Genomic DNA, 27720 nt, shown 5'->3' with positions numbered 1-27720 from the left:
AAGCATTGTACCTCTATTTCTGGAGGTGAGACCATGGAAAATCATTAGTCAAAATCCACTTCATCTGCCTTCATTAATCAAGGACACGCATGTCCTCCAAGCGGCATGTAGCTTAATAAGATGTTTGTCCAGTTTTTTTTTTTTCTCCAGAAACTTGGAGTCCGCTGTGCCTAGTTTGAGCTGGTTAGGATTGGATAAGTTAAGATTGGCTAGGACCACCAACTGGGCATGTGCCAGCTCCCCTTAACGACCTTCAGATGTCAGAGGGCTGAAAACTCCACCCTCTGATTGGCTGAGTGCTTTCACCTGTGAGCCCATGTTCCATGAAGAGGCCGGAGGCTTAGTCACGACTGCACAGGACAGGCTGCACCTGTTTCTGATCACCTTTCCCCACGCTCCCTACACTCAGCCTGCCCTGCTGCTGTATCCCCTAACCCATAAATACACCAGCCGCTCACCCTCCTGCGGGGGTTTGAGTTGAGGTTGGTCTTGTCACTTCTGTGCTTGACTGTCCTGCAAATATCAGCATCTCAGGGCCTGGGTTTGCTTTGCAGCCAACAGAGCCTGGTGCATCAGAAGTAGAAGGGGACGATGCTCATGGGCAATGAAAGCTTCTCTCAAGCCCTTTTCACGCAGACGTCTGCTATAGTAGAATTACAGAGCCACTCGTTAGAAACAACTTTTTTTGTTGTTCAAAAGAAAACAATTTCTTGAACTTCCTTCTAAAAGGGGTGGCAGGATGGGAGTGATGCCACGGGTCACTATGGGACCACAGGAAGTCTGGGGTGTCCCCGAGGAGGCTGTGGCTTCACTTTTTTTTTTAATTTTAAATTTTTATTTTTTTAATTTTAAAATCTTTAATTCTTACATGTGTTCCCAAACATGAACCCCCCTCCCACCTCCCCTCCCCATAACATCTCTCTGGGTCATCCCCATGCACCAGCCCCAAGCATGCTGCACCCTGCGTCAGACATAGACTGGCGATTCAATTCTTACATGATAGTATACATGTTAGAATGCCATTCTCCCAAATCATCCCACCCTCTCCCTCTGAATCCAAAAGTCCGTTATACACATCTGTGTCTTTTTTGCTGTCTTGCATACAGGGTCGTTATTGCCATCTTTCTAAATTCCATATATATGTGTTAGTATACTGTATTGGTGTTTTTCTTTCTGGCTTACTTCACCCTGTATAATCGGCTCCAGTTTTATCCATCTCATCAGAACTGATTCAAATGAATTCTTTTTAATGGCTGAGTAATACTCCATAGTGTATATGTACCACAGCTTTCTTATCCATTCATCTGCTGATGGACATCTAGGTTGTTTCCATGTCCTGGCTATTATAAACAGTGCTGCGATGAACATTGGGGTACATGTGTCTCTTTCAGTTCTGGTTTCCTTGGTGTGTATGCCCAGCAGTGGGATTGCTGGGTCATAAGGTAGTTCTATTTGCAATTTTTTAAGGAATCTCCACACTGTTCTCCATAGTGGCTGTACTAGTTTGCATTCCCACCAACAGTGTAGGAGGGTTCCCTTTTCTCCACACCCTCTCCAGCATTTATTGCTTGCAGATTTTTGGATCGCAGCCATTCTGACTGGTGTGAAGTGGTACCTCATTGTGGTTTTGATTTGCATTTCTCTAATAATGAGTGATGTTGAGCATCTTTTCATGTGTTTGTTAGCCATCCGTATGTCTTCTTTGGATGGCTTCACTTTTTTATGTTGTCTCCACCATGGAGTGTGAGCTCCATGGACGAGGGCTGAGCTGGCTCTGTTCATGTTGTATTTTAACTCATGTCTGGCACATAGTGGCTAGCACATATCCAGCGGACGGGGGAGGGAGGGGGAGGCAGGAAGGCCTGACCCCCAGTGTGACTGTATCTGAAGATGGGGCCTGGAAGGAGGTCATAAGGGAGGGCCCTAACCCGTAAGGGCTCGTGTCCTTATAAGATAGAGGAGGAGATGCCAGAGCCGACTTCTCTTCGTGCACAAAGAAAAGACCATGCTCCTCCCTGAACATGGTTCCTTACTGAAACAGGCAGGGTCCCCGGAGGGGGCAGTTCAAGACGCCCCTCTGATTTTACCACATAGCTGATGAAAGCACTGAACAGAGAGGAGATGTATGTTAAAAGTGCAGACCTCCAAGTTGGTGCCATCTTAGGTGAAGGAGGCAGAATCATCTGTCCCTTAGAAGAAAAGAAAACCTTTGTTTCATATCCGTTTTGGGATGTGGAACAGTGGCTGCTTTTTCTGCTTGACTAGCTGGGGAGTTAGTGAGGGTGAGGGTCTCTTAAGGGAATTGTTTCTCTTCATTCTTGGGAATCTTGGTCAAAAGGAAACATTCCCCACTCCAGGGCCTGTTACTTACCTCCTGTCCACACTCCGGGGCCCTGGGCAGGCCTAGTATCAGCACAAATGCTATCTAAGAGGTAGCCGCACAGCTATCCCACCAGAGTGACACCATTGCCTCCACCTGTGACCACAAACCTCTCCATAAGCCTCAACTTCATCAGTAAAAAGAGACTGTTAACTCCTCCCCCAAGGTTGCCATGAGGGTCACTGGGGCCTGGCAGGCCACAGGGGCCCAGCTCCAGGAGTTGGGTGGCTGTCTACAGGAGTGAAACCCTGTGTGGCCAAACCTTCTTTCTTTAGAGACAGCTTGGAAACCTGGTTGTTTTATTTGGAGTTTCCCAACTAATTAAATTTCAACAGCCTGTGGCCTGGATTCACCTGAGGCTATCAATTTTCTGAACTGCGTGCAGGAGGAAAGAACTGTGAACTAGGAGTTCAAATGTTGTGAAAGTGAAAGTCGCTCAGTCATGTCTGACTGTTTGCAAGTCCATGGAATTCTCCAGGCCAGCATACTGGAGTGGGTAGCCTTTCCCTTCTCCAGGGGATCTTTCCAACCCAGGGATCGAATCCAGGTCTCCCACATTGCAGGCAGACTCTTTACCAGCTGAGTTACAAGGGAAGCCCAAGAATACTGGAGTGGGTAGCCTATCCCTTCTCCGGCGGATCTTCCTGGCCCAGGAATTGAACCAGGGTCTCCTGCATTGCAGACGTATTCTTTACCAACTGAGCTATCAGGGAAGTCCTCAGACGCTTATAGTAATAGTATTAGTCTCTCAGTTGTGTCTGACTTTTTGCGACCCCATGGACTGACTGTAGCCCGCCAGGCTCCTCTGTCCATGGGATTCTCTAGGCAAAAATACTGGAGTGGGTTGCCATTTCCTCCTCCAGGGGACCTTCCCAACTGTATGTAAAGGAGACTTCATTAATGTGCGTTAGAGGATACCCCAGGTTAACCTGTTATAGAAAACTGTCTCGAGTCTTTAAATTCTATACCAATTCTATACCTCTGGTTGGCCTATTGTTTCTTTAGGTTTTAAGGTGAATGACCTGGGGCTTATTTGTTTCCATCAACCTGACTGAGAATCTAAAGGCACAGTTGAAATGTCTTTTTCTTGCCATCCTCAGAAGTGAAAAGTCGCTCAGTCGTGTCCTCGTGTCCGACTCTTTGCGGCCCCATGGACTACAGTCCATGGAATTCTCTAGGCCAGAATACTGGTGTGGGTAGCCTTTCCCTTCTCCAGGGGATCCTCCCAACCCAGGGACTGAACCCAGGTCTCCCGCATTGCAGGTGGATTCTTTACCAGCTGAGCCACAAAGGAAGCAAATAAGGGGAAATGAAGCTAAACCTGGAACAGGAAAGGTTTAAATGTGCGAAGGATGTCCACTTAGCAAACCTATAAATGCTTTGGCAACAGTTTAAATCATAATCTTATTTTGTTGCTGTTGCATTCATATTTATTCCCAATACCTGAGACGTTTAAGGCACTCGGTGATATGGGCCTTGATTTCTAGTCTACTAAAAGAGTGCTCTGAATTTCACAAGACTTGTATTCTGCACCCCCAAACCAAACTTCCTCAGAAGAGATTGCTGCAAATCTACTTCATGATTCTCTTTTTCAGCTTACAATACATATAACTCATTTTTTGCAACCTATGTCTTATAATAAAGCAGTGCTGAAAAATTAAATAGAAGAATGTTCAGTTGCCATATAGGCTATGAAAATGATTTGCTGGTGGTGATTTTTAAGCTTGATTCTAAATAGATTTATGAAGAATGGGACTTGGAAGACGTTCAAATTTTGCTACTCAAGATGGACATGAGTCTGAGTGAACTCCGGGAGGTGGTGATGGACAGGGAGGCCTGGCGTGCTGCAGTCCATGGGGTCGCAAAAAGTCGGACATGACTGAGCAACTGAACTGAAGGTATCTTGAAATTATAGGCTCACTCTCCCTAAAATTTAAAAAAGCATAGACCTTAGGCTCTTAAGGGTATAGCAATGAGAGACGCTTTCATAGTCATTTCTAAAAAGCAACACTTCATAGTTTTCTGTCTCCAGTGGTTCTCTAGTGTACTTGTAGAAGGAAGGTTCCAAATAGGAAAAGGAATACGTCAAGGCTGTACATTGTCACCCTGCTTATTTAACCTATAGGCAGAGTATAGCATGAGAAACGCTGGGCTGGAAGAAGCACAAGCTGGAATCAAGATTGCCAGGAGAAATATCAATAACCTCAGATATGCAGATGACACCACCCTTATGGCAGAAAGTGAAGAGGAACTAAAAAGCCTCCTGACTGAAAGTGAAAGTGGAGAGTGAAAAAGTTGGCTTAAAACAAAGATCATGGCATCTGGTCCCATCACTTCATGGGAAATAGATGGGGAAACAGTGGAAAGAAACAGAGTCAGACTTTATTTTGGGGGGGCTCCAAAATCACTGCAGATGGTGACTGCAGCCATGAAATCAAAAGATGCTTACTCCTTGGAAGGAAAGTTATGATCAACCTAGATAGCATATTCAAAAGCAGAGACATTACTTTGCCAGAAAGGTCCATCTAGTTAAGGCTATGGTTTTCCAGTATTCATGTATGGATGTGAGAGCTGGACTGTGAAGAAAGCTGAGCACCAAAGAATTGATGCTTTTGAACTGTGGTGTTGGAGAAGACTCTTGAGAGTCCCTTGGACTGCAAGGAGATCCAACCAATCCATTCTGAAGGAGATAAGCCCTGGGATTTCTTTGGAAGAAATGATGCTAAAGCTGAAGCTCCAGTACTTTGGCCACCTCATGCAAAGAGTTGACTCATTGCAAAAGACTGATGCTGGGAGGGATTGGAGGCAGGAGGAAAAGGGGATGACAGAGGGGTGAGATGGCTGGATGGCATCACCGACTTGATGGACATGAGTCTGAGTGAACTCTGGGAGCTGGTGATGAACAGGGAGGCCTGGCTTGCTGCAATTCATGGGGTCGCAAAGAGTCAGACATGACAGCGACAGAAATGAACTGAATTGAGAAGGAAGGCAATCAAAAACCAAGAATAAAAATAGTTGAGCTCTCCACGATTGGGCTTCCTGCTTACTTTCGCTGATCAAAGAAAAGAGACACCATCTTGCAACAGAGGCTTCATAGACAACTGGGCCTCTCCAGTGACAGCTGGCATTTGATGCCCCATGTCTTTTAGTTCTTCTTGTTGCCAGTGGTCGGCCTGGTGATGGTGGTGAAATGGGAACAATTAATCTGTAGATTAATCTGTAAAAACAGCATACTGCTCTGTATTTTCTTGAACACTGCTAACTGCTTTCTGGATGTTTTTATACTTTTCCTCCAAATCACAGAATCTCTCCTCCCAAAGACTGATTAACTGGTAAAGTTCCTGTGAATATATTTTCTTTGCTTTCTTCACGTCTTCAGTTAAGTTTTCACACAGCTTCGGTGATTCAGCCAAGGAAGAAACTGTATTTTCTTTTAGTTCATGTAGATTGTTACACAGTGTACTAAGAAAGCCATCCATTTCCTTCTTCTGATCTTCTATCTTATTAGCCACAATAGATGAAGTCTTGAACATATTGTTCAGTTGGCTATTGATTTCCAGGATAGATGCCACAGTGGGGGGATAAAGATGTTCCCAGTGAACTGAGGAGGTCAGTAATCAATTCCTGAAGTACAGTTTTACTTTCTGCTGCTAGCGACTGTTCTTTCAATATCATATTAGATGTCTGAGAAACAAGTGTAGACACATTTTCTGGAATCGATGAGAGAGACCCAAGTACTGCAGTACTGGTGTCTGATGCAGACACACTGGACGTCAGCAGGGCACCACGCGAGGCCTCGTGAACGTCCAGCATGGCCTTTGTTTTGTGCTGCCATCCTTAATTCTTCCATATTATTAAACAGACTGTGCAAGTTTTTGCCAGAAACATCCTGAGCTTCTGTGTTATGCTGATCAACTGCCTTTCCTTCAACTGTGTTAAGCATCCTGCTGGCAGCCTCATGAAGTCTCTCCTCCGTACTTTCCCAAGCCGAGGTGATATAGTCTTCAACAAGCTGTCATTTCGTTTCCTGTCTTCGAGTGTTTCAAGTTCCTGTGTCTTACTTTGCAGGTCAGATGTGCACTGGTTAAGTTCATTTTTACCGTCCTTAAACAATTCTGTAACCCTATCTAGCTCTTCCTCAACAGCAGCAATTTTTTCAACCAATCCTACAATTTCTTCCTCTTGAACAGTTAGCTCATAGCTCTAAAATTTTCTTCAGAAATGTTCACTCCTTTTTTTTTCACGAGTTGCAGCAGGATCCCGTTTCAGATGCTCTCTCTCTTCTGTATATTCCTTAGTCAGGGCTCTCTTGGTGAGTTTCTGGTTAACCTCAGGCTTATTGAGTATGTTCTTTGCTCTATGAGCATATCCCAATGTACTCAGAGTTTCCTCCAGGTTGAGAGATGCAGGAGAAACTGTTGCAATGATAGATGTTCTTGTACTTCCCCCAAGAGAGTCCTGGAGGATTCTAGTCAGTTCACATCCTCGATAAGGAACATGAGGTGTTCTTCAAGAATAGTGATAACCCTTCCCAGGGTCAACAGGGACTGATCAATATTTCCAGCTTCCCGAGCTCTCTTGTCAACTGCTCCAGAATGGCTGATGTTCTCTCACTGCCTGCAAGATCAACCTTAATCAGAGCTTTCTTGGTGAGTTTCTGGTTAACCTTAGGCTTATTGAGTATGTTCTTTGCTCTAGCCCAATTCTACCACCTCCTTTTCCCATCATGTTGCCAAGACTCGGTTCTTATAACTTGGGGATACTAATGACACATTTGGCCAATGGACTGCTGTGACATCCAAATGAAAGGTATTGGTAAAGTGAAATTCATTCACTTGAGTAATTATTGACGGGTTGTTCTAGATCCTTAGGAAAATGATGGAGTAATAATTAAAGGTTGGAACTCTGAACACCCCCTGCCCCCCCCCACCCCCACACACACCCGTACACCCCCCCACCCCCTTCCCCCACCCACACACACACCTGTAGACCAAATCCTGGCTTCCTTACCCACGAACTCTGGGAGGATTAATAATACTTGAAGAGTTATTGCCAAATTTGTGCTCAGTTGTGCCTGACTCTTTGCGACCCCATAGACTGTAGCCAGCCAGGCTCCTCTGTCCGTGGGATTTTTCAGGCAAGAATACTGGAGTGGGTTGCCATTTCCTCCTCCAGGGCATCTTCCCAACCCAGGGACCAAATCCGCGACTCTTTTTGTCTCCTGCATTAGTAGGCAGATTTTTACCAATGCTCCCTATTTGCAAAGCATTTAACCACATAGAAAAATGTGCTATAAAAGCATTTGAAAACAAAAGATTTCTTTGACATAAACTAGGTCAAGTTACTCTTTAAGGAGACAACTGAATATCTTAAATTATATCAGAGGTAAAAGAAGAGAGCAGTACACACCAGCATAACAAAATTCTTTAAATATAAAATGAAGCTTTAATTATTAATCATTAGCCATTGGGAACACAGATGTCCAGGATGCCTTATTTTACTTGGGTTACAAACTAAAGATTAATTCTACTGCCATTAGAGCATCCTAGGTTTCTTTTTATTAACTAATTACCCAAGTGATATGTGAATATGTTCCTTTAATAAGTAATGAAAACATTTAGATGAGGCTAAAGTTCTCTGTGATATCTGATGTAATTCTCCCATAACATGTGAGGAAAAAGAAACGATCGCAGTAGCTTGAAGCGACAGCATTTATTATCTACTCAGATTTATGTCCATGGCTGGGCAGTGGGCATCTGACTCCACAAGACCCTGACTTACAGACCCGAAATGGCAGTTCCTCACCATCTAGAAAGTGTCACCTCAGCAAGAAAGCAAGATACATCACGGATCACTGTGACATCCTCTCCAGAGTGACACACACTTCCCGTCACATTTCACTGGCCCTTGTCGGGCACATGGCCACTCCCAGTTCACAGGTGACAAGGGTCAATCCTATCATGCACTTGACCCCATCCCTGACCTTGGGAAAGTTGCTTAATTTCCCTGCGTCTCAGTTTCCTCACTTGTAAAATGAGAACAGATACAATACTAATTTCAGGGCATTGATAAGTAAAATAAGTGTAAAGTGCTTACAGTGGTGTTCAAAGTCTAACTATGATGCTGATGAAGACGACGCTTTACGTCTGTACAGCACTGTGTAGTCTAAGTGTATCTTGCGCTAGTCTGTAATTTATATGCAGCTGCATTTTCAACCCACAGAATCTTCCATTGTGTTCCATCACTTTGGTGTGTGCACACATAGATGAACTTAACGCATATAAAACATACCTATTTCTGTTTCCATGCAAACGCTGAGACCCAGTTTTAATGCTTTCGGTCTGAGGCTACAGGATAATTTATAGAGCAATCAGTGGGTGGATGCTGGATATTTCCTCATGTGAGCAAGAGAAGACAGGCTGCTTTCAACAGGCAGTTCTAGCTCATGTGCCCATTGGCCTTTGGCAGTCTGATGTCAGAGGCGACGTGAATCGGGGCGCTCAGATGCTTGAACGGTGACACCGTTGGAAAACTGGAGTCTTTCTTGGCCCATTTCGAACAAGCACTGTTGGCTTCTCAAAAATTACAGTTTATTTTGTTTCCTTCTGGGAAACTGAGTATTAATTCATCCTCATAAAGCACATGTCTCTGGAATAGCCAACCAGGCACTAATATTCACTTCCCTTTAGCTAATTTGTCTCTGTTATTAATACCATGCAGCTCCATGCTCTTCAACACCCCCATGACAGTCAATCATCTGGTCAATTTGATTTTTTTAAGCCTTAATTGAACCCTTAAAATGTGTTTACTCTGAATGCGTTAAGGTTATACTTATCAAATCGGAACTATATTCCCTCCTTAAATTACCTTGAAAACAAAATCAATAGTTTATTTAACCAGAGTCAAGAAACGAAAAGGGGAAAAAAATACCCTGGGGAATTTTTGTAATAAGTTTTACTTGGAAGGAAACAATGTGGATAAACAGGGGGAAGGAATTTCAGTGTGAAGCAAAGAATATGAGGTAGCTTGGAAGAATAGACAGGCACCTAATTTAATATTGTTCCTTTCTGTGCAGTTTCTTACAAAATAGGTCACCAGCTTTTGTTGCTTTCTGAGCAAACCATAGGAATAAACAACCAGCTGACATTTTTTAATATGACAACAGCTGGATTTAATACAGACATTTATAGCATTTTTTTAACCAAATATTTGAGATCATTAAAAAAACTGGGCTGCCTATTAATGCCTCCAAATTGGACTCCAGGGGGGAAAATTTGATCCAATTCCGATGCCTCTGCCTACGCTCCCAGTGTGTTTTACATTTGCAGGTTCTCAGTTTTTCTGCTCCAGGTCATAGCTCCTCTGTATTGAGAAATGAGGATCTCCATGGAGTGACAGGTACAGCCCAATATTCTCTAAAACTGGGGTCCTGAACCTCTGGGATCTGACGCCTGATAATCTAAGGTGGAGCTGATACAATAATAATGAAGTGCACAGTAAATGTAATGCACTTGAATCACCCCGAAACCATCCCCCCAACCGGGTCTGTGGGAAAATTGTCTTCCATGAAACCGATCCCTCGTGCCGAAACACTAGGGAACAGCTGTGCTTAGATCCGAGCCTTCCCATCAACTAATCTTCTCCTGGCACTTTGAGGATATCCGACAGTAAGCAGAAGGCAGCTTCTTCCAGAAAGGCTGATGAATGTCTCCTGGGGGATGGATGGTTGGATTGAAGTCTAAACGTAAGAGGAAACAAGAGGGTTGGTTATTTTGTTCAGCTTCCAAATCTTTCCAAGTTGCTTCCCTTTTGGATCTACACGTCCTGGTCCTGCAAGTCTTTGAATTCTCATCGAGTCAGATGAGAATTGGGAATCCTGGAGCTCAGCTCATCATCTTCATTAGCTCTTCTGTGTCTTTTTTCACCAAATATTTCCTGAGCATTCCCCCTGGCAGCTGGCCTTAATCCAGGCTCTGTGCTGGCGGTGGAGACTGTGGAACAGAATAGCTGTGATCTCTGCCCAATCTGAGAGAACAGAAAATAAAGGACCTACAAACAGATAAACAAGATAGTTTCAGGTACTGAGAAGTGCCATGAAGCAAGGTAGGACCAAATAGTATGTCACAGTCTCTAATATCTAGAGTTCCGAAGCTTCCATGTTCTACTCTTTTCATAAAACTCGATTCACAAATTTGTTTCACTGGTGACCTTCCCACAGCTTTCCAACATAGCTTCTTTTTTTTTTTTGGCTTAAGTTAACTAGAGCCAGTCTCTCCTGCTTGTGACCAAAGAGCCAACGGATACAGAAATAGTGAAAAATAATCAAGAATTCTTCCTAACAAGATTGTCCTCAGAACTTCAAATACAATTGGAAGAGAAGGGTAAGACCTGCCCTGTTTGGAGGAGACACTTGGCAGGGTTTTGGCTGCCCTGCATGTCAATTGGGAAAAAAAAGCACAACTTGAGAGTTATGAGTTGTTTTCTGGGGGCAAAATGAGGACTAGACCCCAGAAGACAGTGTCTCAGAAAGCTCTGATGAACTGCCCTCAGGGAAGGTCAGTGATCTGAATGAGGGGGGTGCTTGCAGTCAAGCTCGTATTTTGGCAGAGGCTTGTTGCCAGTCACAAAGAGCAGGTGTTTAGGTTAGTGATTTTAGTGCTTTGCTAGATACGGAGAGATGCAAGAATCTTCTCCTGAAAATATGTAACATGTGACGTGTTCTGCCAGTTTTGCCCAGAGCCCCGAGTGCCTCCCTCCTGATCTCCGGCCTGAACTCCTTTCAGGATGTGTTGAAGGTCAGTGACTGTGGTGGCTTGTGACTTAATCCTTGTAGGGGCAGATGGCGCTTGACACTCGTATCTAAACACTGCCAGTGCCTGCGGGGGACTTCCTGTCTTAGCTGCCATCCCATCCCCGGCTTCCACGACCTCTCCTGCAGGTAGAGCTCTCACCTGACCAGGGCTTGGCCAGTCGGCACGTGGAGGCTTCCCTGAAAGCTGGTGATGCAGAGAAGCAGGGTTAGTGACGACTCTGCGCTGGTGATGGGGGCATCGTGACTTGTCTCCAGAGACAGCTGGGACCAAACAGCTGGAATCCAGTGCTCAGGTTAACACTGCAGAGCTCCACAGTGTAACTGAGACAGGATTCCCGGCTGCAGAGACTCCCAGAAGCCTGATTTGCTGTCCCTCCCAGAGAGCTGGGGAGCTTCCTATTGCTGCTTATTAAATTCCTTTCCTGCTTGAGCCGAGTGGACACAGGCGACCGAGTCCCCTGACAGAGGCGTGGTCAGGACCTTCTGCTCCGCATGCCTATCCTTTCTGAGTCTGAGCAGCTGGTGATCCTCAGAGCCACCGAACTGTCTGATTGGGGAGTGGGGAACCTTTCCTTGTCGCCTGCCTGCAGCAGCTGACAGACTAACAGAGCAGAAAATGTTTTTTTGCTTCACAATATGAAAATTCGATGGTAAATCAATGGTGGGCCATCTGTGAACACGTTCCCACAAATGCCAAGTGTTCTGAGTTGGTGGACAACAAGTCCCTGGAGAGTTCTTCTCAGCATTGATATTCATAACAATGAAGATGGATTCTCCTGAGGGGTGGGGTAAGGAAGAGGGCTGGTCACAAAGTGGGAGAGAAGCCGCCCTGGCCCCTGAACCCTGTGAGGAGTGAGACACAGAGGGTTGGAGGTTGAGGGGGAGGAGAAGAGTCAGGATCAAGTGAAAAGAATACGTCGGCTGCTGGGTCTGACCTTCCTGGCGGTCCCCCAGTATCCATGATCTCTTCTGGAGCTGTGGAATCCCAGAGCCTTATCTGATCACTCGGAGTCTGTTAGGAACTCATGCAGGGGCTCATGGCCAGTTCAATCAGTGGGAACGTGAGTGTAAGCTCCGTGTCCAAATTCTGGGAAGTATCGCAAGGACCACAAGCTGCTTTCTAGTTTCCTGCAGCTGGAACGCAGACGCAGGCTACCCATCCAGGGCAGGCACCTTAAGGCAAGAATGAGAAGCCTTATGCTGAGCCTGGCTGAGCAACAAGGTGGAGGGGGCCTGGGCTCTCAGTGTCTTGAGAGCCACAGTGCGAGCGCTGCAGTACGCACCTTTAATGGACACAGATACACTTATCTCTAAGGCACTATCAGTCTTGGAAATTCACAGCAGGCTGCAATCTCACTAACACACAGTCCGTGTTGCTCAGCACTGGGCTAGGACCTGGGCAGAGGAGGAGGTCGTTGAGAAGAAATTGTGTAGTTCCAGTGAAATGTCTGGTAGAAAGAGAACACAAAACTCCCCGGGGGTGGAGGCTGGGTGGTGAGGAGCAGCAGGTAAGAGCTATGGGAATGAGTGCAGCAGACGCTTGGGGCTTGGTCAGGGGAGGTGGGCGGGGGAACTGGGCCCCGAGGCTGCAGGATGAGGGGAGAATGGCAGAGAATATGGCTTACCTTCCAAGGCTCAGAAGGCGAGTTGTCCTTCCTTACCAAGTCAGCAGGAGGTGATTAAACCTCACTGGAGTGGGTTTCTAGAGGGTCTCTTAACCCACAGTTAAGATGCACAGGGCCCAGCACCAGCCAGGGCTCAATTATTTGCCTCGTGAAATAAAGATGAGATATCTGTATAGTAATCCACCAACCAAATGAAAGAGGCGGTAATGCGGTTTGGTGGTTAAAGGAAGGATGCCAGAACCTGAAGACTGGGGTTTAAATGCTTAAAAGTCTAGCTTTACCATTTAGCAGGTGATGAGTAATCTGGGCAAGGTAATTAACAAGCTCATTCTCCTGTGAATGGGTGATGGTGATGATAAAGCCTCTCCTTATAGGGACCGGCCTTCCCGGGTGGCGCTCTGGGAAAGAATCTCCCCGCCAGTGCCAGAGACAGAAGAGACTCCGTTTCGATTCCTAAATAGGGAAGATCCTCTGGAGTAGGAAATGGCAACCCATGCCAATATTCTTGCCTGGGAAATCCCACGGTCAGAGGATGGCAGGCTCCTGTCCTTGGGGTCACAGAGTCAGATATGACTGTGCACACACGCCTATAGGGATTGTTGAGTGGGGTATATACATACAGATGGAGGAGTAAATATTTAGCTCAGTGCCTATAAAATATGTGCTGGATATAGAACTGTAGCATTATCATTTTGTAGTTGTTGATTGCAAAAAGAGGACCCCTAGGTTATGACCAACCTAGACAGCATATTCAAAAGCAGAGACATTACTTTGCCGACTAGGGTCCATCTAGTCAAGGCTATGGTTTTTCCTGTGGTCCTGTATGGATGTGAGAGTTGGACTTTGAGGAAGGCTGAGCGCCGAAGAATTGATGCTTTTGAACTGTGGTGTTGGAGAAGATTCTTGAGAGTCCCTTGGACTGCAAGGAGATCCAACCAGTCCATTCTGAAGGAGATCAACCCTGTGATTTCTTTGGAAGGAATGATGCTGAAGCTGAAACTCCAATACTTTGGCCACCTCATGCGAAGAGTTGACTACGTTGGAAAAGACTCTGATGCTGGGAGGGATTGGGGGCAGGAGGAGAAGGGGACGACTGAGGATGAGATGGCTGGATGGCATCACTGACTCGATGGACGTGAGTCTGAGTGAATTCCGGGAGATGGTGATAGACAGGGAGGCCTGGCCTGCTGCGATCCATGGGGTCGCAAAGAGTCGGACGTGACTGAGCGACTGAACTGAACTGAGGGTCTTTAAGCCAATTTCCTCTTTCTAAAATGTCCTGGCAGCGTTTCCCCTGATGTGTTCAAACCCCCACCCTGGTTTTGAGCCCTGGTAAGCCTCGGGTCCTCTCTACAAAACCTATTCTGACCCCAGAGATCTTCTGACATCATATTATTTCTTTTCGGGGTCTAGATGAGGTCTGTCCTGGTCATCTTCTAGATTCTTATTTTATTTCATCCCCTGATCTCCAGTCACATGAAGCACCCACATCACCCTTGGACCCCTGCTGAATTCTCCAAATTCATCCCTTTTATTTCCTTCTGCATTTAAAAATCCACGTAACCACCCCCCACACACTTTTAACACCTAATTTTAAAACATACATGTAAATCATCGCACCAGAAATATTTAACACTCATATTCTAAAAGAAAACTTTTAGATCACTTTTCAAGTATGTCTGGTGGAAGCTCAGGACCACAGAAATTTGATATACATCATCAATGATTTGGAAAATGTATGAGAAACTCAGCTCTAATTGATGGAAATTTCTCATTATTCCATTTTCTTTCAAACTTGTCCTTTTCTGGAAGAATTTGATGGGGATGTGCTCTATTTTTATGCTTGGAAATCTTTCATCGATCTTCAATGCCACAAAAACATGGGTGAGTTAACATAGAAAATTTACAAATGTCTGTGACCACACACTCCAAATGTTTAATACATGATTCTATTTGTGAGTAGTGCATGAATGATCAAAACAATATAAATATTGTGGGCAGGGCTGTTTGTTCACATAGTCACAAATGAGTATTGTTGATATAAAGGGACAAGATTCAGCTATTCCCTCCTTTAAAAAATAACTTTAGTTTGATTTGATATAAGCATGGTGAATCTTGGGCTTCACAAGTGACTCAGTTGGCAAAGACCCCGCCTGCCAGTGCAGGAGACGCAAGAGACAGGGGCTCGATCCCTGGCTTGGGAAGTTCCCCTAGAGAAGGAAATGGCAACCCGATCTAGTATTCTTGCCTGAGAGATCCTATGGACAGAGGAGCCTGGTGGGCTACAGTCCATGGGGGTTGCAAAGCACTGGACACGACTGAGCGTGAGGCACAGGAAGGATAGTGGACCTTGATCCATGTAAATAGATGGGAATTGAAGAGCTTCAATTATGTCACTCGATGCTTTGTGTGCCTTCCACAGAAATGGGCTGCCTTGCTTTCTGGCTTTTGAATGAGTTTGCTGATGCGTGGGGAGAATGGGTGGGAGACGAGGAAGTACGAGGGCGGGTCTTCATTCTACTGGACCCCACAGGGAGTGGCCCCAGCTGGGTGCATCCCCTCCAGGTCACAGCTCCTGTCTGCCTTTAAGTCCCAGAAACCTTCCCCAACTTCACCCCACCCAGGGTCCCGGTGGTACAGCCAGGGCCCCGCGATAGCCTTTGTCATTCCCCTCCACCCTGCTCACAAGTTTTAAATAGTACCTATGTGAAGCTCTCCTCCAATTAGCCAATATGAGTGCCATCTGTTTTCTGCTGGCATCCCAACCGATCAATCTTCCTTTTATAAAGGGGGAGAAGGGGGTTTGTAAAAGAGAATGTGGAAAAGAACCCACAGAGAGCATACGCCGGTTGCGAGGGGTCTGGATATTGATTCTCTTAAAACAGTCTGTGCCTGTGAACCCTTACAAAGTCACCGAGTGCCCCCAGGGGTCTGAGTACTCCAATTTGATGATCGCTGATCTAATATCCGACCATCTGCCCCTCTCTCCTCGGCCCCATAATTGCAAGAACCATGTTGGGAACCAGAAAGTCGTTAAAGCTGGTGAGTGTGTTATCATCCAGACTAAAGGATGCCAAGGGGTGCCAGGTAGCCACGGTGTGTGTGCTTCCATCAGTCTCATAGCAGGGAAACCACTTCCCTCCTTGAGATGTTGTTGGGGAGGGGCTGATCTCAGGAGGCAAGGACCCCAGGGTCACCTGCTTGAGTCAAGCACTTATCACCCTTGGCAGGGAGCCTGCCTGTTTTACCCACCAGCCTCTCTGCAGCACTGATTTAGAAATTCTAGACAACCCAGTGAGAGTTCTTTATTGCAGCGGTGGGCAACTGATCTACAATAACATGTAAAAAGATAGGGGTCCCCAGGCAACAACAGCAGCTGCCAATTAAGCTGAAATTGGAGTTAAAACGTGCACTGGATCCACCTGCTAGGAGGAGTTGGAGGGCAGTGGGGAAAGGGGTTGGGGTGGTGATTCCATGCTCCCCATCCCAGAAGCTGCCTAGAAACTCCAGGGTCATTGCTGAATAATCTATAGGTGTCTTCATCCCCAGGTGAAGTGATTAAGAGCCCGCCTGCCAATGCAGGAGAGATGCAAGAGACATGGGTTCAATCCCTGGGTCAGGAAGATCCCCTGGAGAAGGGCATGGCAACCCAGTCCAGTATTCATGCCTGGAAAATTCCATGGACAGAGGAACCTAGCGGGCTACAGTCCATGGGGGTCACAAAGAGTATTGGACATGACTGAAGTGACTTAGCCCTTCATCCCCAGAAGGCAATGGCTGTGGATGTGCTTGCATAGCTGCACTAGTGGGTCTTATCTCCCAGGCTCATTCAGAGTAAACCAACCTTCCTTCCTGTCCTCGATCTTGGTGCCCACTTCGTTACTTACACAAAGGCAGAGGCTCAGCTCTCCCTCCATCTGGTTGTTACCTGGTCTTTTTAAGGGAAATGAGGTAATGGATGTACACATTCCCATAGCACTTGGCTGGAAAGGCAGGCAATAATTCCAGCCTGTTTCCCATCCCATTTCTCCTCCTCTTTGGGGCCAGGCTGGGGTGGAGTGAGTCAAAAGGAATCCTGAGCCTGTCCAGGCAGGAGCTGATGATCCTCTTGAATTAAATCAGGGGCTGTGGGTAGAAAGGGAGACAGGGAGAGGATGCCTGCCATCTCCCTTGAAGGGAACAGGTGTTCTCCTCTCTTGTGGGTTATTTGGCTCACTCACCTTGGGGTTGGCCTTGTTTCTGTATTCAGAAAAAGAAACTGAGGCTCAGAGGAGGTGGTAACTCATCCAGAGTTACACAGCTGGCAACAAGGCAAGAGCAGAGTTTGCACACAGGGACCCTCTTCAGATCCATTCAATGATGGTTGCACTTTCCTAAGGGACAGTCATTGGAGAAACAGCAACGAATATTATAAAATTGGCAAAGTCCTGCCCTAATAAGCTGTGTTAAGAAAGATGGAGGAGGACTTCTCTGGGGGCACAGCAGATGAGAAATCCACCTGTCAATGCAGGGGACATGGGTTCGATCCCTGGTCCAGGAAGATCCCATGGGACAGCTAAGCCTGTGCACCACAACTACTGAGTCCCTGCTCTAGAGCCCATGAGCTACAATGACAAGCTAGTGCGCTGCCAGCTACTGAGCCCCTGCTCTGGAGCCTGTGCTCCACAACAAGAGACCCCCACCACAGTGAGAAGCCCTTGCATTGCAACAAAGGGCGGCCCCTGCTGCCCACAACTACAGGAAAGCCCGCCCAAAGCAATGAAGAGCCAGTACTCACACTCACGTCCATCGAGTTGGTGATGCCATCCAACCGTCTCACCCTCTGTCGTCCCTTCTCCTCCCACCTTCAGTCTTTCCCAGCATCGGGGTCTTTCCAAATGAGTCAATTCCTTGCATCAGGTGGCCAAGGTATGGGAGTTTCAGCTTCAACATTTAAGTACATTAAAAACTGCTCACGGTCGTTAAGTCTAGGAGCCCTCTGCCACCACGCAGTCTTGCTGACTGTATTCCTTATTTGGTATATGGCGTCCCCGTGGCTTGCTTATGCTATGATTGGAAGTTTGTAGCTCTTAATCCCCTTCATCCGGTTCACTCATTCCCCCACTCCTCACCCTTTGGGCAACCACCAGTTTGCTCTCCGTGTCTATGAGGCTGCTTGTTTTGCTTGTTCATTTGTTTTGGTTTTTAGCTTTCACATATAAGTGAAGTCATAAGATATTTGTCTTTCTGACTTAATTCATGTAGCATAATTCCCTCAAGGGAATTATGTCATAGCAATGGCACTGATATTGTAGCAATGCCAAGATTTTATACTCTTATGGTTGAGTAATATTCAGTTGTGTGTATATATAATGTGTGTATATATATGTATACTCACAACCTGGAATCAAGATTGCTGGAAGAAATACCAGCCACTTCAGATATGCAGATGATACTACTCTAATGGCAGAAAGGGAAAAGGAACTAATGAGCCCCTTGATGAGGGTGAAAGAGGAGAGTGAAAAAGCTGGCTTAAAGCTCAACATTCTAAAAATGAAGATCGTAGCATCCGGTCCCAAGACTTCATGGCAAATACACAGGGAAAATGTGGAAACGGTGACAGATTTTATTTTCTTGGGCTTCAAAATCATTGTAGACAGTGTGTAAAGTTATGACATTAAAAGACTCTTGCTCCTTGGAAGGAAAGCTAGGTCAAAGCTAGACAGCATATTGAAAAGCAGAGATACCACTTTGCCGACAAAGGTCCATATAGTCAAGCTATGGTTTTTCCAGTAGTCATGTATGGATGTGAGAGTTGGACCATAAAGAAAGCTGAGCGCCAAAAAATTGATGCTTTCGAATTGTGGTGTTGGAGAAAACTCTTGAGTCCCTTGGACTGCAAGGAGATCCAACAAGTCCATCCTAAAGGTAATCAACCTTGAATATTCATTGGAAGGACTGATGCTGAAGCTGAAACTTCAATACTTTGGCCACCTGATGCAAGGAGTTGACTCATTGGAAAAGCCCCTGATGCTCAGAAAGATTGTGAGGGCAAGAGGAGAAGGGGGCGGCAGAGGTTGAGATGGTTGAATGCACCACCAACTCAATGGACATGAATCTGAGCAAACTCTGGGAGACAGTGAAGGACAGGGAAGCCTGGCATTCTGCAGTTCATGGGGTCGCAAAGGGTGGGATACAACTTTGTGACTGAACAACAGTATGATCTTAGAGCCTGCAGAGTAGTCTCAGGAGGAATCATATTTACTCCAATAATGGAGTCATTGCCAAGATGATCATGGTTTTCTCCAGGATCCTCAGAGGGGGTGAGAACCACAGGGAAATCTGTCCCTTTATGCCACAGTCACGTGCTACCTGGGCACCTCCTGAGCTGGAGCTCATTTGCATATCCTTTTCACTAACCTTGAACCTGAACCCAGACATTTATAAATGCCAAGCTCATCCTCCAGGGCCAGCTGGATGGGCATACTACCTGCACAGCTGCACGGAGTCCCACACGCAGAGGGGCCCTTCAGTTCAGTTCAGTTGCTCAGTCGTGTCCGACTCTTTGTGACCCCATGAATTGCAGCACGCCAGGCCTCCCTGTCCATCACCATCTCCTGGAGTTCACCCAAACTCATGTCCATCGAGTCCGTGATGCCATCCAGCATTCTCATCCTCTGTCGTCCCCTTCTCCTCCTGCCCCCAATCCCTCCCAGGATCAGGGTCTTTTCCAATGAGTCAACTCTTCGCATGAGGTGGCCAAAGTATTGGAGTTTCAGCTTTAGCATCAGTCCTTCCAAAGAACACCTAGGACTGATCTCCTTTAGGATGGACTGGTTGGACCTCCTTGCAGTCCAAGGGACTCTCAAGAGTCTTCTCCAACACCACAGTTCAAAAGCATCACTTCTTCAGCCCTTACTTAGTTTAATACTCTACTATTACTGTCTTGAAAGTCTTAGAATGTTTGGACACAGGACTCTGCATTTTTATCTGGCATTGGGCCCCAAACGTAGCTGAACCTGCCACCTTCCAAGGAACAAGGTTTGCCCCATCTCAGGTTTTAAGAAACACAAGCTCCCCAAGTGTTTGATCACTGGGTGTGCCAGTGGAGGGTCCCACTCAGTGGAATTCACAAGCCACCATTGTCTTGGCTAAACCACACAAGTCTTACCAGTGCTCAGGTTATGTCCTGGGAACCAAGTCATGATTTCAGGATCTGAGCCTGACCAAAGATGGAACATCATTAGAGTCTGGCCTAGATACTCCTCATTCATTTCTTCCTCTCTCATCCATTTCTTCTGCTTCAGGATGGGTTTGATCAGGGTCTCACTGAGCCCTGGCTGCTCTGTTGATAAGTTTGGAGCTGGAGCAGTTTCTGTTCAGTGCCCCCAATTTTGTCTATACTTGAGTAAAATAATGCCTCCCTCCTGTGGGGATGGACCTCCAAGGTTGGCTTGTCTTGCAGTCTCATTCTGCTGAGGCCTCACTCATGACCCCAGGGCCATCATCCTCAACCATCCAGGAGCTGCCACGAGAACCCAAAACCCTTCCATACCATAGTCCCAGGAATGTCCCCCAGGTCACCCTTCCCCTCTAAAAGTTTTTTGAGAGAAGGGTTTAAGTAACTGTAATAAAAATGAGAAAGACTGTTTCCCAGCACAAAATGAAAACATGGGGACCCTTGTTCAATGACTGTTAGGAATTTTAAAACAGAGTTAAACCAAACAGGGACCCTTCCAAATGCGGGTTGCATTCCCTTGACGCCAGTGCTGTTTCCAAGGTCTAGCAACTTAATCACAAGGCAAACCCAGGCTGTGTGTCTTTTGAAAGTAATTACAGCCTCATTTTTCTTTCATCTCTATTGCGTGAGTCCCAGGCAGTCAGACCCTGCGCAGCTAAGCAAAGCCAGAGCCCAAGGCTGCCTGGTGTGGTCTCGGTGTGCATGGAAGGAGGAGGCAGAGATTCGTCAGTGAACTTTAGGGCTGTGTGTGCTGCCCAGGATGCTGGCAAAGCACAAAATTACCCCCCAAGCCCTCAATTTCAGAGCAGCATTTTCCACACATCCTATGCTGAAGACATCCTTTCTGTGTTACTATTAATATTATTTCAAATTCCAGCAAAATGGTTCTACATCTGCTAGGTGTCCTTTTTTTTTTTTTTTCTCTTTCTCTCGTTCGATTATGGATAAATCGAGTTTTTATCCATCATTGTGTACGTCTGCATCCGTGTGGCAAGGGCTGTGGAGAACCGAGGCGTGTGGGGGGGACTGCCCAGGAGGTATTTGCAAAGGCATGTGGATTGCTTCACATTTTTTTTTTTTTTTTTACTCCAGCTGCCTTTAGTTGGAGGGTTATGAGGCGTCTTGGAGGGGAGAGAAAGTTTTCCAAAACCACTGCTTCTGTTAGCTAGAAGAGAGTCCAAAAATCTTTAATATCATCAGAAAATTCTGCTTGTCTTTTTTTTTAAATCATTTAAAGCTATCCAGACTCTGACAGCTTCTCATGACCTCCAGTGCCACCATCCTGCTCCAAGTCACTATGGTCCGTGACCGTGGCCTTCTCACTTCATCCTTGTTTTGTGCCACGCAGAAGCCCGTCATCTTAAAAATCGTTAGATATGTTTATACCCCTGCTCAAAATGTTCCAGTGAGTTTCACTGGCACGTGAAACACAACCCAAACACGTTCCTACTGTCCGCAAAGCTCTCTTTGATCTGGAACTCACTGTCTCTCTGACCTCACCACCTGCCCTCTTCAAGTTCAACTGCCTGGCTATGATAGTCCCTTAAACTCCTGAACAAATTAAGTTCGTTAGTGTTTCACAGCCTTTGCCTCTACCGTTCCCTGTCTGAAATGCACTTTCTACAGGCATTTGTTGTTTAGTTGCCATCTCCGGCTCTTTTGCGACCCCGTGGACTGCAGCCTGCCAGGCTCCTCTGTCCATGGGATTTCCCAGGCAAGAATATTGGAGTGGGTTGCCATTCCTTTCTCCAGAAGATCTTCCTAACTCAGGGATCAAACCCACATCTCATTTACCACTGAGCCACCTGGGAAACCCTTCCATATGCATCCACGTGTGGAAATAAGCAAAATAATTGCCCCCCAAGGACGCTCATGCTCTAACCCCTGGAACCTGGGAAGATAATGAGATTTTCCCGGGCTATTCAGGTGGAACCAATGTAGTCACATGAGCCTTTGAAAGGAGAAGAGGAAGACAGAGACTCAGAGTTCCAGAAGGATTCAAGGAAACTGAGGCCTGGAGATGGGATGGTGGTTTGCAGAGTCAGGTTAATTAGAATTTCAGCCCTGGGGCTGCTTTGCTCTGCTTCTATTAAATCAGCAATCACGTTAATCAGCTCATTCAGTAAATTTTCTGGAAAGTGATTGTGAACCAAGACATGCTGTCACAGAGGGAGACCCGAATCGAATTGCACTTATTGTCCAATGGAACCTGCTTTTCAAACCCTTCAGAAACCTATTACCCACCAGGCCCCCAAGCTGTACTTTGCCCATAGAGATTTGTAGCTGAGCAGCCCAGGGTATTACTCATTATGGTGGTGGTGGTTTGGTCGCTAACTTGTGTCCGACTCTTGCAACCCCATGGACTGCAGCCCGCCAGGCTCTTCTATCTAGGGGATTCTCCAGGCAAGAATACTGGAGTGGGTTGCCATTTCCTTCTCCAGGGGATCTTCCTGACCCGGGTCAAACTCGGGTCTCCTGCATCGCAGGCAGATTCTTTACCAACTGAGCTACAAGGAAGCCCGACCTGACTTGTTATAATACACAATATTTCGCCACTGTTGTTGCTTAGTCACGAAGTTGTGTCTGGCTATTTTGAGACCCCATGGACGGTAGCCTGCCAGGCTTCTCTGCCCACTGAATTTTCCAGGCAAGAAGACTGGAATGGGTTGCAATTTCCCTTTCCAGAGGATCTTCCTAACCCAGGGATCAAACCCAGGTCTCCTGCATTGGCAGGCGGCTTCTTTACCCCTGAGCCACCAGCGAAGCCCGGTAACATACTGTGCACTGATGCTTGTGTGTCTGCTTCATCACACAGTGAAGTCCACGTGTTTAATCTTCCTCATCTGCTTATCCAAAAGAGAATTATTGGTAGATAAAGGTGGCTGTTTGCTTGCTTTATTATCTATGATCTCAGAGCAGTGTCTTAACTCGTGATGGTGAGAGTTTAGAGTAATCACCATCACTCTCTGAGGTCATACATAAAATAGTACATGGATGACTAGTGAAGCCAGTTTATAATTCTTCCATCTCCCAATCTAATCCTCCCTTCATGAAGATGCACTGTTAGGCACTGGGTATTAGTATAAATCAGACTATTCAGTTAGGTGTAATTAAGGGGGGAAATGGGTACCTCTTTGCAAAGATGAGCCCCATTTTGCCGAAATAATTCCATCTCTATGTCAACGCACAGCTCAGGGAGGCAGCATGAAATACAATTATCTTTCTTCTGACTTAATGGGGGGTTATGCTGTTATTTTTCATTATCATAATTTCTCAAGACATATAAACAGATTTTTTTCCCCTAATGTAATTACAGTCCTACATACGAGACAGTTTATGTCTAAATGAAAACTCGGGCAGAGTTAACATGAGTTTGTTGTAGATGATACTGGCATTTCAATTTTAAAACACATGCCCAGTCCCCACTCCAGGAGCTGAGGAGTTTGAATCCAGCTCTGAAGGTGACTCCTGTAGCATCTTTTCCTCTTGAAAAGCAACTGTTACAGCCCCCTTGCGACAGCTCTATGCCTGCCCTCCCCTGAGCTACCCGGCCAGGCTGCAACCATTTTTCCTACCTTTAACCTTTCTGTTGCATATGCCAATTTGTTTGACTTGATGAAAGACTGACTTTTACATCCTTCATAAAATCCCTTTGCTGCAACCTAAACTCGGCCGAAAAGTGCTCAAGCTAAAATGGCCCAGGGATCTTTCAACTCTTCACAGAGATTAAAAAAAAAAAAAACAAGAACGATTTTTTAAAAATTGTTACATAGGAATCCAGGAAATAGAAGAGCATTAAGGGTGAGCCAGATAGATACAGATGGGCATTTTGCACAAAGGGAACTGGTCTGAGGAGGAAAACAGGTTTGCAGGTATTGAGAGAAAGGTCCCCTCGAATTGATGCTTTTGAACTGTGGTGTTGGAGAAGACTCTTGAGAGTCCCTTGGACTGCAAGGAGACCCAACCAGTTCATTCTGAAGGAGATCAACCCTGGGATTTCTTTGGAAGGAATGATGCTGAAGCTGAAACTCCAGTACTTTGGCCACCTCATGCAAAGAGTTGACTCATTGGAAAAGACTCTGATGCTGGGAGGGATTGGGGGCAGGAGGAGAAGGGGACGACAGAGGATGAGATGGCTGGATGGCATCACTGACTCGATGGACGTGAGTCTGAGTGAACTCTGGGAGATGGTGATGGACAGGGAGGCCTGGCGTGCTGCAATTCATGGGGTCGCAAAGAGTCAGACACGACTGAGCAACTGAACTGAACCAGCCAGGACCAGGAGGATCACTGAGAGAGATGATGTCAGGGTGAGGAGGGACACAGAGGAGAAAGGCTGTCCCGGATGGTGGGGTTAGAGGTGGGAGAGGCCACAGAATCAGGAGGTAGGAGGTTCTGAGAATTATCCTAAGCCCCCTCCCAGTTGTGGCTGAGTGACTTCCCAGGCTGGGGGGCATCTGAGCCCCTGAGGCCCCTCATGTTTCCCAGGAGGAACCTGCACTCCCGAATGGGGCCAGGAGTCCCCACCTGCCTGCAGGGAACCTGGGAAACGTAGGCCGAGGCCTTGGACCGAGAGAACTGGGAAGTGAGCTGCAGGGAAGAACACGACCAGAGGACACTCTGCAGAACCTCTGATCCTGCGAGTGTCTGAGCTGGTGAGTCAGGTCCTGACCTGAGGCCTGATCCGCAGTATCTGCCTGCAGCGGACACACACATGTGCTTACACTTGCACATGTGCTTACACTTGCACATGTGCACGCTTGCTGTTGCACACTCACTGCCATTGTTTGTTCAGCAGTTCATCCATTCACTCTGCAAATGTTTATAGAGCACGCTCTCTTGCCAAGTACCGCGTTACGTTCCAGGAACATTCAGAGAAACAATTTAATTCCTGGGGGCCCAAAGCTCCTGGTATACTTGGAGGGCAACTGGGAAAAAAGATGTTATCTAAAAGTAAGCAGATAGCCACAAATCCTAGTTTTGCCCAGTGGCCTCTGTCTGCAATTTCCTATCTACCAGGAGGCTGAAGACCACACCCCCTGCATACAGTAAGTGTGTGTGAAGTTGCTCAGTCGTGTCCGACTCTTTGCGACCCCATGGACTGCAGCCCACCAGGCTCCTCTGTTCCTGGGATTCTCCAGGCAAGAATCCTGGAGTGGATTGCCATGCCCTCCTCCTGGGATCTTCCCAGCTCAGGGACTGGACCTTTGTCTTTTACATCTCCTGCACTGGCAAGCATTCTTTACCATCAGCGCCACCTGGGAAGCACACAGTAGGACAAGCCCATTTTGACAATCCCTTTTCTCCTCCTCCACCTTCCTGAGAATTCTGAATATTCCCTGCCCCCTCTCCTCTCTCAGCAGCCTTTCCTGCAACTTGTTTTAATCACTTTTTGAGTTAAAAGTCAATATTTAATTAACCAAGTCATTACATTTAGCTTCCGCTTGAATCTGGGTATTTGCATCTGTGCATGTCCAGGCCCCTGCCCGCACGCCTCTCCATCTATCTGCTGCCCCTTTCCCGCAGGGTCGCTCTCGCTTCCTTTGGGGCAGAGAAGGAAGGATGCTCTCAAGCGGGTTCTCTGGGCACCAGCGAAGCAGGGAGGATGGGCTTCCCCTGGAGGACGCCCCGCGCCTCTCCCCGGAGCAGGAAGAGTTGCTCTCTTGTAGTTAGTAGCGATGGGGGTTTCTTGCTGCATCTCCACTCCCCATTACAGAGCCTGTGTGTGTGTGCGCGCTTAGTCACTCAGTCGTGTCCGACTCTTCGCAACTCCTTGGACTCTAGCCTGCCAGGTTCCTTTGTCCATGGGGATTCTCCAGGCAAGAAGACTGGGGTGGGTTGCCACACCCTCCTTCAGGGGATCTTCCCAACCCAGGAATTGAACCCAGGTCTCCCACATTGCAGGCAGATTCTTTACCATCTGAGCCACCGGGGAAGCCCAAGAATACTGGAGTGGGTAGCCTGTCCCTTCTCCAGGGGATCTTACCAACCCAGGAAATCCAAATGGGATCTCCTGCATTTCTGGAGGATTCTTTACGCTGAGCTAACAGGGAAGCCACAGAGTCACTGGAGGGTTTTACTTAAATTGAAACCATTCATTCTACATAGAAATGGGGTGGGGAGGAGACTGAAGACCACTCATCTGGTGAGAGAGGTTCTCCCAGCTTTGCTTGTCCCACATGTGGAGGATAGAGCTCATCACAACAGTCTGTCCAGGTGTGTAATTTAGCATCCTCATTAGCAGCGCAAGGTGAGATGGAAAGGAGAAAGGCTTGGCTGGAGGCATGTTGGACCTTCGCACGTGAAGGAGTTTTTAATGATGTTCTTTGTGAGAAAGTTACCCCCTTTTCCTGGTTCCTGGGTACTTTTATCATGAACAGATGCTTTTTCTTCAACTAAAATGATTTTGCGGGGATGATATTGATTTTTTTTTTCCGACCATTGAACCCGTCTTGCAAAGCTGAGGAAAAAAAATCCCACTTGCTCATATTATGAAATTCTCTTTACACACTGTTGTATTTAATTTGCTAATATATTTGAGAAGTCTGTGTTTAAATTCATGAAAGATATTGGCCTGTAGTTTCCTATTTCTGTATTGCTTCTGTCTGACTTGGGCATCAAGGTAATAAAATGAGCTGATAAGTGTTTCTTATTCCATCTTCTGGAAGAGATTGTGTAAAGTTGGTGTTAAATTTTTTTTTTAATGTTAGATAAAATTCTTTAGTGAAACAATCTGGAGATTTCTTTCTCAGTAGCTTTTTAATTACAAAAGCAATTTCATAAATAGTTTCAGGACTATTCAAGTTACCTATTCCATCTTGATTGAGTCTGGTCGTTTGTGGTTTTTGAATAATTGGTCCATTTCTCTAAAGTATAAAATTCATGAGCATTAAGTTGTTTATCGCTTCCCCTTATTATCCCATTGATGGCTAGATGATCTGTAGTGATACTGTTTTATTCCTGGTGTTAATGAGCTCTTTCTTCTCTCTTTTTTCTCAGTCTTCCTAGAAGTTTATCGACTTTATTGATATTTTCAAAGAAGCTGTTCTTTTGTCATTGCTATTTTCCCCCTATTGTCTTTATCTTCCACTTCATTGAATCCTGCTCTTTACTATTTTCTTCCTTCTGCTCACTTTGGGTTTACTTTGCTCATCTTTATCTAGTTTCTTGAAGTGATAACTTAGATTACTAATTTGAGCTCTTTCCTTACTTAATGTAAGCATTTAGTACTCTGAATTCCTCTCAGTATGGTTTTAGCCACCTCTCACAAATTTTGATAGGTTGTATTTTCATCCTCATTCAATTCTATGTGTTTTTAAAATTTTCTTTTGAGACCTCCACTTTGACTCATGGCTATATAGAAGGGCACTGTCTAATATTCGTATGTTTGAAGATTTTCCTGTTGTCTTTGCTATCGATTTCCATTTCTAGTTTGACTCCATCATGATGAGAAAATATGCTACTAGTGATTTGAATTCTTTTAAATGTGTTAAGACTTGCTTTATGAATCAGGATATGGCCTCCCTTGGTAAATGTTCCATGTGGGCTTGGGAAGATGTATATTCTGTTGTTGGATGAAGTAGTCTATAAATGTCAATTAGGTCCAGCTGATTGATGGTGCTGTTCAGTTTAACTATATCTTCACTGATTTTCTGTCTGCTGGATATGGAAATTACTGATAGAG

At 46.0% G+C, this 27720-nt stretch overlaps 1 pseudogene; it reads right to left on the bottom strand.

Moving 5' to 3' along the window:
* Positions 1 to 2214: 2214 nt before the first annotated feature.
* Positions 2215 to 23189, bottom strand: LOC106991511 (kinesin-like protein KIF11; annotated as a pseudogene).
* Positions 23190 to 27720: the final 4531 nt, after the last annotated feature.

The sequence above is a fragment of the Ovis aries genome, chromosome 13 (genome assembly GCF_016772045.2).
Source record: "Ovis aries strain OAR_USU_Benz2616 breed Rambouillet chromosome 13, ARS-UI_Ramb_v3.0, whole genome shotgun sequence".
NCBI lineage: Eukaryota > Metazoa > Chordata > Mammalia > Artiodactyla > Bovidae > Ovis > Ovis aries.
Note: the sequence above shows the minus strand (reverse complement) of the source record. Positions and strands in the feature narration are given on the sequence as shown.